Here is a 14,587-nt window from a genome sequence, read left to right as displayed (position 1 = left end):
TGCTTGCTGGATGGTGTCATATTCCCAGCAAGAACTCCTCAGGACATCAACCCATTACAGAAGGCCCCATCCATCACTGATTGTGAAGGAGTCTGTCATCCTGGCAGTGCCTGAGTTATAATGCAGATGCTGTTGCAATTGATCTCCATCATCTCCTTGGGAAAAGAACATCACAGTGCTAGAGATCCAAGCTCCGGGCTACAAGGATGGTAGCAGTTGTGGTGAGCTTCCATGGGCTGGGGTGTCCACCAAAGTTCTCCTGTGTAGTCACAGGTTAACCAGAATGGGCCTGGAACTAGATCAGTGACCTAGAGGTGGGACAGACTGCCACGCCACACGGGAAACTGGAAGAAGTGGGACTGGAGATGATGTGGAAGGATCAGAGTGGCCTGGGAAGCCTGAAGCCATGCCAGCATTGGATACTGCAGGGGATTTAGTGTCAGATGAGAGACTGCATTCCTCCATCCCAGAGGCCAGGCCGACCTCAGTCAGAAGGACACTGTGTCAGGATGGAGTGACCTTGCTGAGTCATATTTAGGACAACTGTGAGCTATCAATTGTCAGAGTTGAAGGGGAGGCAGTGGTCAGACAGGAAGTGCTGGGAGACTTCAGACTGAGTCCTGGGGAAGAGGGTTTCAGGCGAGGCTTGGTGTGGAGCAGAGTAGCAGCAGAGGGTTGTGGCCCATGACAGGTTCCATCATGAGGTCAGACATGAATCAAATTGTGACCTCCAGGGAAGGGAGTATCTGGTGGCCAGAGCTTTTTGATGGGGCGGGGCTGGTGCTGAACCTGGGGCTGAGGCTGAACCTGGGGCTGGGGCTGGGCTGAGGCTGGACCGGGACGGGACTGGTGCTGGACATATTCTGGGGCAGGATTGGGGCTGGGGCTTGGCTGGGCTGGGGTTGTGCTGGTACCAGGGCTGGTCTGTGGATAGAACTGGGGTTGGGATTGGTGGTGGTTCTGGGGCTGGCCTGGAGTTGGGGCTGGGGCTTGTGTTGCCTCCAAATAAAGCATGTCTTCTCTCCTGACTGTTCCTCACATCTTCCTCCAACTGCCAAGGTCCCAAATCTGTTTCCCAGGGTCTGTGCCTCAGCCTGACAGCTGGGCAGATGAGAAGGGACCTGGTGATTCCCTGTTGAACCAGAGCTAGAGAGAGTGTGGCGATTCCTACCCACCTTGCTCCACACCTTCCCTTGCCTGGGATCCTACCAGTGACCTGCTGTGCATGTCCACTCCATGACATCTATCTAAATCCCTCTATCTGTAAGTAGGGCCTGCTTCAGGTCTCTCAGAAAGAAAAAGAAGCAGATTTTAAAGACAAATGACTTTCAATGTGGCTGAGTTTCCAGCACAGGCTGTCCTGGGCTTCACCTTCACATTCAAACCTCAGAATCTCTCTCAAACTTCCTTAAAACCTACACATTTACACTGTACACCCTGAGTAAATGCATCCCCACCTTAGTTCCTGATTTATAATAAATCATTTATTAACATGTGTCAGTCCTCTGCAAAATGTACTTTTTGTGATGCCCTCAATTTCACATGCAGATGGTAGCTCTGCAGTTACTGGTTACCCTGCAGCCATATCCCTGGAATGAACACGACACTCTGGTGTCACGGTTCCCATACAACTTCTGATGGCCCTTGGCAGGCTCGGAGCTGTGACCCTGTCAGCTGCTCTCATGAGTGTTTTTCCAATTAGGTTGCAATAGTTGGCAGTAGTGTAAGATTGTCTTTTGAAACAAAGACAGAAATGCATCACATTCAAGTGTGAGGGTAACTTGAAGGTAGTGGTCAGAAGGAAGTTTGCATCTGTAGCAGCCCAAGCAACAATGAGTAAAGAAGTCAAGTTAACCTACTGTCAGTCCACCTTAGGGAGCTAGAAAACGAAGAGCTAGCTGAACCCAAGGCTGAATTAGGAAGGAAAGAAAAAAGACACAAGAAATGTGGAAGGAAAACCTACAGAGATCATCAGCAGAAGAGAATGTCAGATGTGTGGAAGGATCCAGGAAATGGACAATACTCTAAACTCATCAATGGAAAACAAGACTCGAGTTACTCAGATCACATGGGAGAAGGAAGGTCACTAAGGATGCACAGAAATGCAAACACAATCCCTATAGTCACAGGATAGAGATCGGGCAGCCCAGGTGAGAGACTCAAAGGCATGAAGCACCAGAACCTTGAAGATTGACTCAAGCAGATGCAGTGAATCTGGATATCTGTGCCAGGAAAGGGATTGGCTCTGCAGGGAAGAAGAATGCAAGACCAGGATTGGCACTGTCACCATGGGTTCTGCCAGATGCACAGAGAGACCAGTACCAGCTCTTCTCAAACCTGCCCAGCTGAGGAGTCATGTGGTCACTACTTATAAGAAGCAGCACTAACTGCCCTAACACTGGGGCCCTCTTGCCCTACTGATCACCTGGTCACCACTGCCACCTAGCCTGCCTACCAGGTGACCTGGCACATCCCAGACTCCCTTGGATGAACAAAGGTGTTCAGGTAGCTGGCCACCGTGCTGTTCCAGGCCATGGTGCCCAGGCACTGGTTTCAGAGAGACATGACCCACGTGGAGCACCTGGGTCTGTGCAAGAGCCCTTTTCTCCTTCCTTGCTGTGTCAGTCTCAAGTCCCCTCCTTTCTCATGGTCAGAACTTTGTACCTGGGTCTGCTGCACCCCTGGTCCTCAGCTATCCAGAAAAATATTGAGTTAGAAAATGACCCCAGGATGAGAGTTTGGAACTAACTGTGCCTTTTGCTGACTAGTGGCAGTTTTTAAATATCTGTGATGAAAAGCACACGTTTGTTTCTTATTAGTACACTTTAATCACAGAGAATAACAGGTTTTATGCCACACACTGTTGCATATGTGGACCATATCCACCCCTGTTACCCTCCATGACTTTTCCCTTCCCAGCCTCGGATTCCCTTCCTCTTCTCTAATATTCTCCCTGTTATGTTCATGTTAACTTTCCCCCTCTCTAGACTCCCCATGAGGGAAAAGGTGGAAAACATGTCTTTGTGAGTCTCACTTGTTTTACTTAATGTGATGATCCTCAATTCCACCATTGTGCTGAAAATAATATGATTTTGTTATTATTTATGACAGAATAATACTCCAATGTGTTTTTTTTTCCAAAATTTCTTAATCCACTCATGTGCTGATGGGACCCTGAACTGATTCCATTACTCGGCTACTGTGAATTGTGACACACTGGTCACATGTGTGCTCGTGTCTCCATGGCATACTGACTCTAGTTTTTCGGATACACACCCAGCAGTGCTTAGCTGATCATATAATAATTCTGCTTAGTATTTGAGGAACCTCCACACTGATTTCAGTATGGGTGCATTCATTTACATTTCCACAATCTCCTCATATCACCAGCAATTATTGTTCCCTGTATTCTTGATAGCCCATTCCGACTGGGGTGGGATGGAATCACAATGTAGTTTTAATTTCCATTTTCCTGTTGGCTAAATATATTGAATATTTCTCATGTGATTATTGCCTTTGATACGTCTTTTGAGAAATGCTTTCAGGTTGTTTGCCCATTGATTGATTTAAATTTTATTGGTGACTATTTTTAGTTTTTTATGTGTTCATTATATTATCCTGCGTTGGAAGAAGAGCTGACTAAAAGTTTCTGCCCTTCTGTAGTAGAGGACAGAAAGACCATCCATGGTCATAGGCAGAATCGATATTGTTAAAATGATCATGTGCCTAAAACAGTACACGGATTCAATGCAATCTACATCAAAATACCAAGGAAATTCTTCAAAGGATTGAAAAGACAATCCTAAAAAGTCAAACAAAGAAAGCAAAAATGCTCAAATAGCTAAAACACTCTTGAACTAAAAGAGCAAGGAGGGAGGCACCACAATACCCGATGTCACAATACAGATCCACGGGACAAAAGTAGCACTAGCGTCCTAGAAACAGGCTGGGAGGTGGGAGTAGTGGTGCCCATCTGTGATCCCCAATCCAGAGGCTGAGGAAGGAGGATTACCAGTTAAAGGCCAGCCTCTGCAACTTAGTGAAACCTGTCTCAAAATAAAAAATAAAAATGTCTAGGGAGGGAGCTCAATGGGAGAGCATCCCACAGTTCAGTCCCTAGTACCAATAAAATAGAATATAATTTCTCTTTTAGGATCAATTCTGCCATTGTAAGAAAATTAAAATTAAACATTGTGATTTTTTTATCAATATCTTAACTGAATACTGATGTCTTTGTTCTTTCAGACCTACATGATAATATCGTGTACTTCGACAAATTCATACATGGAGTATGACTTGCTCTAATTAGGATCTCATTCATGGGTCATACTTGATGTGGAGTTTCACTGCTGCATTCATGAGCTGTGGCTTTAATCTGGTGAGGTTACTGGTGTTTGATTCAGCAGGAGTCAGGGAGGAGGGGTAGATTACACAGAGGGCAACCTGGAGGACAGAGGGAGATGCTGAGTGGCAGGAGGAGACAGGGGTTCCTCCAGCCAATGAACAGTATGTGTCTGCTCCAGCCCCCAAAGCAGAAATGCTTTGCAGAGAAGAGTTCCTTCTGGATTTTCTGGGTGCAAATCACTGGTGAGAAGGTCACTAACTTGAAAGCAGATCGGCTCACCCAGTGGGCACTCGCTGGCAGGACAGCAGGCAGAGGCAGGCCAGCAGTGTCTGCCCAGCACGTGAGCCTCAGGATAAAGCATGGGATCTGTGGCCTCTCCCCCTTGCTAGAAGTGATTGTCACTTCACCTGTAACTGCAGTGGCACTCTGCTTGAGGACAGATCTCATCTGTGAAAACAGAAGGAATGGAGTGCAGTACTGAGCTCCATCAAAATTGAAAAGCAACGGCTGCCAGCAGATGTAAGAAGACAGGTAGGGAAGCCAAGTCCCAGGGATGTGCAGGGACATTTAGAAAGGCTCTTACAGAAGGTGTGCAGAGGACTATTAACACAAATATGCACACAAGGATGAAGGGGTTACCGGAGGCCTGGGATGGGTCCACGAGGCTACAGGGTTTAAAAAGGCAGAGCTGAAAGTAAAGAGGGGATTTGGTTCAGAGGCATGAGCAGCACTGCAGGAGTTAGATGAGGTCAGCAGACTTGTCCACCATTGGGACAGCATGCAGGCAACTGTATGAGGTGTGGGATTGAGCCTGTAGCCTCCAGCTTCAAGGCAGACGCTCTGCTTCTCTCCAGCACAGAGCAGGCAGCGAGCTCCTGTGGAGCTGATCCTGGGACAGTGTCAGGAGCCTGTAGCTGTAGCTGTAGCTCAGCCTGTGCCACCACATACCCCCAACTTTGGTGCCCCTACTGCATGATTCAGGTGAGGAGGTGGCAGGTTTGAAGAGCTCCATGTTCACTCTCTCTGACAGTGTTTGACACACCGCCCATGTGACCTCATGACTCTCATTCAATTTGATGAGTTCTAAATGAACTTGTACTAGAATGAATAAGCATGTTCTCTGCTGTCAACCTGGACTGTTCCCATCCCTTCCCAGCTATAGAAAAAAAAATAAGAAAACTTATCTCAAGGCCGAACTTAGAGATCCTCAATGGCATGATCAGGATTTCAGTTAATGTGCAGTCACACCTCACGCAATAACCAACTCGGTCCAACTCATGTGCCCTCAGGTAATTTGGTTATAAGGGCTGTGGTGACAGTAGGTAACATAGCTTGTAGACCACTGTCCTCTGTGGTCCGTGTTTAGCCAGCTCATCACTGTGCAGTGCATGACCATGCTGGAAGTGAGATATACCTCCTAATGTGGATCCTGCATATGAGATCCTCTGTATTCCGAAGCAAAGGTGGCCAACTTCATCAAGTCATCAAACAGATGAAATCAAACCACAACCACAGTTAAAATCCTTTGGCTACCACTGCCAGTTAAACTCTACATTGGTAAACAGGGGAGAATTTGTGGGTTCAGGGCTGGTGCAGCACTGGCTCTTCAACCCCAACTCAGTGCCTGGAGAGACCCTCCTGCATCTGCTCTTCCCTGAACTTCAGAGGAAACCACCTGCTAATGAACTGCCAGGACCATGGGCCCCAGAAGCCTTGAGCTGTGTTACTTCCATTTTGACTCATTTTTACAGTCCTTGCTCTTCTGTTCATCTTTCTTTGATCCATGAAGTCTGCGCCCCAGCTCCTCCCCTCTGCCTCCATACAGAAACAGTTTCCATCTGACTTCCTGAGGGCATTTCTCCTTGTGTTCATTCACAGATGTGTTTGGGTCTCCTGTGTGCTCTGGCAGGAACTCACTGGTCTGTATATGCCCATGTTTACTCCACTGTGGGGCTCCTGGAAGACTCTCTTAGGAGTCAGAGGGTCAGTCCATGGTCAGCTGACTCCATAGTTCTGGACTCAAGTGAGGTGGGGCATCAGGGTGTAAGGGTGTGGCAGAGAGAAGCAGCTCAGGACATGGCACAAGGAAGCAGATCTGTTGCACCCTTCTCTTTATGGACAACACCATAGGGTGATCAGAGAATTCTTGGGTGTGGTGGGGTATCAGGGATCCCTTCAGATATCAAGGGTGATCACATATTTCAGAAGGGCATCTTATGAACTTCACAGGCTTTCTTTCTACACTAAAATTGAATTTTAGAAGGAACAATGCTTTATAGAGGAGGATGGGGAGCTTGGTCTGTTTGGTCAAGCAGGGTCTCTCTAAGAAGCAGCATTAAAGAAGGCAGCACAGACTCACAGGACCCTGCTTAGTTGCTGAACCTGTAGGTGCAAAGCCACAGAGGCAGACAGGAAGATGTGTCCTAGGTGTATGTCCCAGGGCAATGTAGAGATCTCAGAGCTCAGCCAAGCACAGGCCCATAAAATATGGCAGAAATGGGAAGAAGGGAGGAAGAGAGAATGCAGGCATGCATTGGCAATGAGGAGTGAGGCCATCGGGTTCTCTACATTCTGGTCAAGCCATAACCTGTGCAGAAGAGGATGCAGAGCCATGGCTGGGAACAGATTCTGGATGAAGCTTTCCACATCTCTATTTTTTTAAATATTTTTTCTGGTTGTTCATTTTTATGTGGTGCTGAGATTGAACCCAGTGCCTCACAAATGCTAGGTAAGCACTCTGCCACTGAGCTACAGCTGCAGCTTCTCCACATGTGTATTCTTAAACTACCCCCTAATTCAAGACAGTAAAGGTGTTTTTTTGTAAGCCAATTAACCACACAGGAAGGGTGAGATGCCCTAAAAAGGGAGGTCCTGACCGGGGCAGAGGTTAACTGAGCAACCAGTAGCTTATCTGAAAAGACCTGGATGGGGGAAGTCTCAGAACCCTGCCTCCCTAGAGATACATCTCTTCTAAAAATATCAAGAGGAGAAAATGTGCTGTCCCATGGAGCTTCTCCCCAGGATCATCCCAGGAACAAACTACTGGCCAGATGCAATGGCGTCATCCCTCTCGTAGGCAGACACTGGAAACCATGAGTGCAGGTGACCAACTCCAAAGAACAGAGAAAGACTGTTACTTCAGATGGTTTCAAGGCCAGAAAAATAGGGAGAAAAAGGCAGGACAGGTGCAGGTGTGCCATGGAGCCCTGCTTATTCCAAAAGAGAACAGTCATGACTGCTTTCCTGAGCTTGGGTGTGATCCTGGTCACTGATCTACCCAATCGACACCAGTAGGTATGTTCCAGCTCTGTCATACCCAGGCTCTGTCCAGGCTTTCTTTGGACAGTTTCTGTCCTGCAGCCCGACTCCCTTAGGACTCCACTGAGGAACATTAAGAGTGCCACACGCCATCCTCCAAGGAGGTATGTCCACAGGCTCCTCAAGTCACGCAGGTACAGCATCTTCCCATTCATTTTGGGTTCTGGTGGCAACATACTCCTCATTAAGTGTTTAGATATGATTTCAATGATGTCACTACCTACAAAGCAACCTAGCTTCAGTGGCTCCCTCCAATGTGACTCTAAAATCTGCCTTAACTAAATTCAACAGGCACCTTTCAGTGATCCCTGAGCCTTATTCTCTGTAGACACTGACAACATCCCCTCCCTCCTCCTGGAGCTCTGGCCACTGGTGATGGCCAATGTTGTGGAAAACATCTTCCTCAGTTGGCCTTATGTTACATACCATGGAAATAGCAATCCCTGGCCACAACACTGAACACTGGAAAACAGAGTGTCCCATGAAGCCTGAGCCTGTGACCCTGAATCCAAGCTGCCTGCAGGGCTGCAAGTCATGGCAAGATGCCCACAAGTGCAGCATAACCAGCAGCACCTTTAGACTCACACCTCTGGAATGGCTGGCCTGCCCTGGTCTCAGTTTCTTGCCCATTGCCATGGTTTGTGGGAGGTCAAACCTGTCCCAGGACACCTTGTCTAGCTACTAAATCCCCTGATATTAGCTGGGTGGACAGCAATGAGAACTTGGGCTTGCTAACTTCATACGTGACAGAGCTTGGTACAAGATTGCTACTTCCCGCCCCCAGCCAGCAGCTCACTAGTCAAAAGGGACCCAAGCAGCAATAGACTTGCCAAATTCCAGGCAGGGATTCTAGTTTTGGATGCATCCAGCCAAAAGGTAGACCCATATTATTTATTATAAACTGATGGGACATCTTCTGCAATACCCCCAATAAGAAAAAGATCTGTGGGAGTCTCTTCCTCACAGACACAAAAATACGCATGGAAACACAAGTGTGTACATCTGTAGAGACTACATGACCAGAACACACCAGGACTGTCGTCCTTGACACTTGTGGACAACAATTCTGATAATTGAGCACACATCTCAACTTTCCAAAAGGTCCCAAACAGCCTGTGCAACCAAGGTATATCATGGTCTCCTGAAGCAAATCCTTTCAAAATTCCAACCTGACCCAGATGTGGGGGTCCACACCTGTAGCCCCATTGGCTTGGGAGCCTCATGCAGGAGGATTGCTGTATTCAAAGTCAGCCTCAGCAACTCAGCAAAATGCTGTCTAAGGTAAAAAAAAAAAAGGGTCAGAGGATGTGGCACAGAGTAAGATGCCCCTGGTTTCAATCCCCAATACCTTATACCCAAATATCTAACCTGACAATGCTTCTCTAAATGAGTCTCTTCATTCCACAGCATTCAACTTCATACATTTTCTATCATGCCCCCACCTCCTAAGGAGTGGAGAAGGAAGAACTCTGGAGTCCTGGGATCAACTAAGGTGGACATCCTATGGACCAAATAGCTACTCCTCTGACACACGACTGTGTTGAGCCTAAACTTCCAGAAGAAAGTTAAAAACACCACACAGGTCAAGTTCAGCTGCACACATTCTGGCTCCAGTAGTCCTGCCATGTTGACTGGGGAGTTCTTATTGGCTTCTAATAGAGGTCCAAACCTCTGGGTAGGCCATCTTCCAGGTGAGTCCTGAGACCCACATACTCAGTGCCCCAGGCCCACCATGTGGATGTACGTCCACGTTGGAGATATGCTCCAAGTCCAGCTTCCAGAAGAGAGCTCCACAGTACAGGATTTTCCCACAGCAGATGACCCTTCTCCAGGTAAAACCCACCCCACCCCTCTGTGTCCCTGATGTACTGAATGAGGCTCTGAATTTCTTCCTTTGAGACTGAGGATATATTGGTTTTAGGTCTCATCTGCTTATCCCAGGTTCCTGATGGGCTCCCTTCCTGAGCCTTACTCCCACTCTCCCAGGATGAAAGGCAAGTGCATTAGTGGTACAATTCTGTGCTTCCAGAGACGCCTGCTCATGGTGTCAGCCTCTCAGTCCCCAGGGAGTGACCACTCACTCCCTGGTGGTGTTTAGATGTCCTTCACAAACTCTTCACTTACATCGCTAACCAGGACTTCTGCATCCTCTTGGTTACACACAAATACCATGAATCATTATAGAGCCTTGACCCAATCAGCAGGTCATGCACCTCCAGAACACATGTGTGGACCTGTGACTTGACCCAGGAAACCAGCAATCACTGCAAAATCACACTTCTGTCTCCATCATTGGTCAACTCATCAACCCTTCTATTTCCCTCTGTAGATATTAACTGTCTAGAGACTCTTCATCTTCTTGTTATTTTTTGTTACTGGGGAATGAACTCAGGGATGCTCTACCACTGAGCTATATCCCTAGCATCCCCAGCACTTTTATTTTTTATTTTTGAGGCAGAATCTAAATGGTAAGGTGTCAGGCATGCCTTGAAACGAGTCCTGCTCAGCCTCCTGAGCGGCTGGGATCACAGTGTGGCCACCTCAACCATAATTTAGACCTTTGTAGTTCTGCCATGCTTCACTGCTGCAGGTCCCCACTTTTCACGTCTATTTTCCTGGCTAATGCTCTACAATTTCAAAAGTTATTTGAAGGATGGATACCAAGGACTCCATCTATTTCTTTTGTGCTTCTCCCTTCGCCTGAGAAGCAAACTATTCTCTCTCCTGCTGGGAAATTATGTCATGCTCTTTACAATATCCACTGTCATCACCTCAAAAATTCCCCCAAATTATGCCAAATGACCATAATACCAGTAGTTTCCTGTGTGCTGTTTTTAGATTCTGCTGTTCGTGCCTATTAACCATGGGGAATAACCACAGTTGATGATTTCCTTGTCTCCTGCAGGTGAGCTCCCAAGGAGCTGCCTTTCAGATTCCAACTGGAGATCCATGTCATGACTCCGTACATCCAATATAGTTCTGCTCTGAATGAGCATGCTGTCAGATAACCAGAGACAGCCTCCAACCCTAGAGCCCAGGAAAGCACACCAGTGGATCCCAACCCTTACTATGCCTCTCCTGAGGAATCCCCACTAAAGGGTGTGGCCTGGGCTTCACCATCCTACTTTGACTGCCTGGTGCATCAGATGTGGTGGGGCATGTAAGGTGTAGGAGGTCAGGTATTACAGTGAGGCTGCAATGCTCCCCTTGGAGTGCCAACAATATATTGCAGGAACAGGAGAATCCAAGTGCTGAGGAGGGAATGGGGCTACCAGACTCACTGGCTCCCTGTTGGTAGTCACACATATGTAAGGAGGGGCATGAAGCCTGAAACATTCCAGGGAGTACATAAAGCGACCCAGAGGAAGGAACAGTGTCCTGGGAGTTGCGGGATTTCTGAAACAGTTTATGAAATGCTTTTCAAGAACAATGCACTGAACTGAAGGTGGGAAAAGGTTTAGTTGTAAGTGCAGATAGAATCCCTACTGAAGGATCAACACAGTGTTCAGGAATGCTGGATTAGAAAGGAAACAACCAACATAAACAGATCAGGCAATAGAAGTGTCCCCTCAGATGAACACTCAGTGACGTGGGTTCTGAGTGACAGGGCAATGTCCCATTGTGCCAGGAGAGTGACACCAGGTGAAGAGAAGGATGGAAGGCATGGTAGTGTCCATATGTGCTGCAGGGTGCAGTGGGCAGACCAGGGTGTCCCCCACACACTCCTGAGCCCCACCTGGTGAGCTTGGTGCACAGGGGCTTAGACTGAGTGAGGGGTGATGGAAGTCCCTGGACTTGCCCATAGTGCTGATTGTGCATGGCCAAAGCTCTTTCCAGGGTTTTAGATACTCGTGATAGGCGTGGGGTCTTAAGCAGGGGCTTTCCCTTAGTTTCCCTGGTCAGACCTGGAGTGTCGGCACTGTTTCACAGGTGCTTGCTCTATACACTAGGAATTGATACCAGCAAGGGGGCAGCATGGAAGGGAGTTCCTGGGCCCTGGTTTGGGTGGTCTCAGGCGAGTTTTGCTCGTGTGACCTTGTATAATGCAGATCCTTGTCTGCACTTCAGAAATGTGAGATGCAAAGCAATAAACTGTATACCAATTTCAAATCTGGTAAAATAGGGTAACAAGAATGATAATTTCTCTCATACACTGTTACTTTAAAGAAAACAAGAAATAGTCGTAGAATATGTGTTTTTATTTAAAAAACAAGTGATGCATAAAAATGGGTGTGATGATGTTGTAAGATACAAAAGTTCATAATTCTGATATTACTAAATAAAAACTCTTGGCACTTCAATAACTATATTTACAGAAGTTTGTTCATAAACTTAAAGATATAAAATATTAAATATGGGATTTTTTCTTACCTTTTTTTTATCAGTAAAGAGATTGCTTTTCTTCAGATAGACCTTTAAACAGCAGTTTTTATTCTGGGTAATTTTGTGCATGAGAATTCTCATGTGGGTGAAAATAGGCAAGAGACATTTTGTAAGAGTTTAGAGTTTCGATGTTATCCATTAGAAACTGATCATGCTATTAAGGACTAAGTCACACATGATGCAGTTGACTAAAACCAGTCTTCAAGATTTTCAGTGTTATTAGCAGATACAAGCAAAACAAGTGAAACTATTTAATTATATATAACCAGAGTGCTCTACCTCTGAGTTGCATCCCCAGCTCTTTAAATTTTCATTTGGATACAGGGTCTTGCTGAGTTGCCCAGTCTGGCTTGAACCTGGCACTCTGGTGACTGGTCAGGATTGCTGGGATTACAGAACACCAGAAACAAAATGGCAAAAAGGCTTCAGTGAGTTTTCATAAGACTTTAAGGGAAAGAATATCCTTATCTGTAATCTCAACAATTTCTTCTAATACACTCTTTTAAAATATCCTAGACTTCCCCAATTTGAAACGGGGTCAGATCCCTCTTTCATTATGTGCATGATGTCTGTGCTTAGTCTGGCCTAGGGCTGAGGCTGGAGGAGATATTGCCACCTCCTGTACCATAGGGTCAGACAGTCTGAACTGGGGGCTCTTCAAATATGAGCAGATTTTGACAAATACCTCAAGAAGAACAGAACCCTTGCCAGGTGAGTGGATTAGGAGACACAGTTGGTCCTCACTCGGCAGTGAAAGAGGAACTGAGAGACACGGGTGTCATTGATGAGGAGCACAAAGGGTCTGAGTGCTGGGAAACATGATGCCACCAGAACAGAGCTTCTCACGACCCACTGGTCTCTGTTTGTAGCTAGGGTCAGCCACATGGTCAGTACAGTGTAGATGGAGTAAAAGGAAACAAAGGAGCTCATCAGGATCAGGATGGTGCATGTGGCCCTGACCTCATGGGAAGGCCTGAGGCTGGGGACATGGCTGTGAATGTGATGGACTGGCTGCTTGTGCCTGTGCAGGAGGAAGACCATGGAGCCACTGGCCCAGACCGTGAGGACAAGACTCATCAAGACAGGGGAAAAGTATAAGATTGAGTATAAGGTGCTGTGACTTTTTCCTGTTGACCAGAAACAGTAGCCATGACTCTCATCTGCACTGAGATTTTCCTTATTCAGTGGGCCATTTACTACTAAAGGCAGAAATGAATTTATGAGGAGATGCAGGGTCCAACAGAGGAGACAGCAGGAGCCAATGCACTCTAGGGGTCTGATCTTGAGCGACATCCACCTACAGATTCCGGGGTTGAGCTTAATGGCCTGGAAGCCATTGAAAAGGCACAAGGTGCTGAAGGACACAACAGCTCACACTGTAAAAATAGAAGACTAGCTTACATCTCCTATCATCCATGAAATGTTTCCATCCCAAACTTGCCAGAGTCTGAGGTACTCCTTTAGAGAGAGAAGAAGAATGGAATTGTCCAGCTCCAGCTGATTGAGAATCAAATCTGTGGGTCTGAAGTGATGTGTGGTGAACAAGGTGAAGTTATAGAGGCAAAGGAGGGAGAAATTTCCCAGGAATCCTACTCCTGTGTGAATGAGAAAAATAATCCCCATATCCATGCTGAACGGATCACATCAGCAACTGGAGTGTGGGTAGTACCTAAAGTCAGGAGATAAATAAATGCGAGTAAATGTGTCACCATCAGTTCAAGCCACAATATGATACTTACCATTATCTAAATACTCTCACATGAAAGAGACAGTGACTTTCTGCCCACCTGCTCAAACAAAACATAATAATACCCTGAGCTGCACAAAGCCTCAGTCTCCAACTCCCAAGTGAAGGTGAGAGTGATGGAGAGCTCTGTGCATTGACATGGGTCCCTCCTCAGGGTGGAGGGTGCCCAGCAGGTGTCTCTGCAGGGAGAGGAGGGCCAGGCCTGTGCAGGGAAATGGGTGCACCTTCATAGGGGAGGGTGCCCAGTAGGTGTCTCTACAAGGAGAGGAGTGGGAGGCCTGTGCAGCACATGGATGCCTTCAGGGTGGAGGGTGCCCAGCAGGTGTCTCTGCAGGGAGAGGAGGGGGAGCCCTGTGCAGGGACATGGGTGCCTTCAGGGTGGAGAGTGTCCAGCAGGTTTTTCTGCAGGGAGAGGTGGGGGAGCCCTGTGCAGGGACATGTGTGCCTTCAGGGTTGAGAGTGCCCAGTAGTTGTGTGTACAGAGAGAGTAGGCAGAGCCTTGTGGGTTTTAATGGGTTATTCTCAAGCATATATTCTATTGTTAGAGACAAGACCCCGACATGTGCAGCATATATATTTTTAAATATATAAGGAAAGAACTATTGGGGCAGAGACTGGCCACGTTGGAAGGGTAGAAATGTTGACTGTAAAGTGATCTGATCTGTATTTAATAGTACAAACATATGTATTTTCCCATGATTCTTTAAAAATAGTATACACATTCCATAGCAAAATCAAAAATTTTAAAATTTAAATGAAGGGATTGTTTGATTATCACTATGTTGTTCTATTGC

General features: G+C 46.8%; 1 pseudogene across 1 annotated transcript; it reads right to left on the bottom strand.

Moving 5' to 3' along the window:
* Window positions 1-12,766: 12,766 nt before the first annotated feature.
* On the bottom strand, window positions 12,767-13,675 carry LOC306648595 (vomeronasal type-1 receptor 1-like; annotated as a pseudogene). The gene has a single exon. The product of its transcript is annotated as a vomeronasal type-1 receptor 1-like (transcript).
* Between the last annotated feature and the right edge of the window lie 912 nt (window positions 13,676-14,587).

Source organism: Sciurus vulgaris, assembly GCF_902686455.1.
Source record: "Sciurus vulgaris genome assembly, chromosome: 17".
NCBI lineage: Eukaryota > Metazoa > Chordata > Mammalia > Rodentia > Sciuridae > Sciurus > Sciurus vulgaris.
The sequence above is the reverse complement of the archived record's forward strand: the minus strand, read 5'-3'. Positions and strand labels throughout refer to the sequence as shown.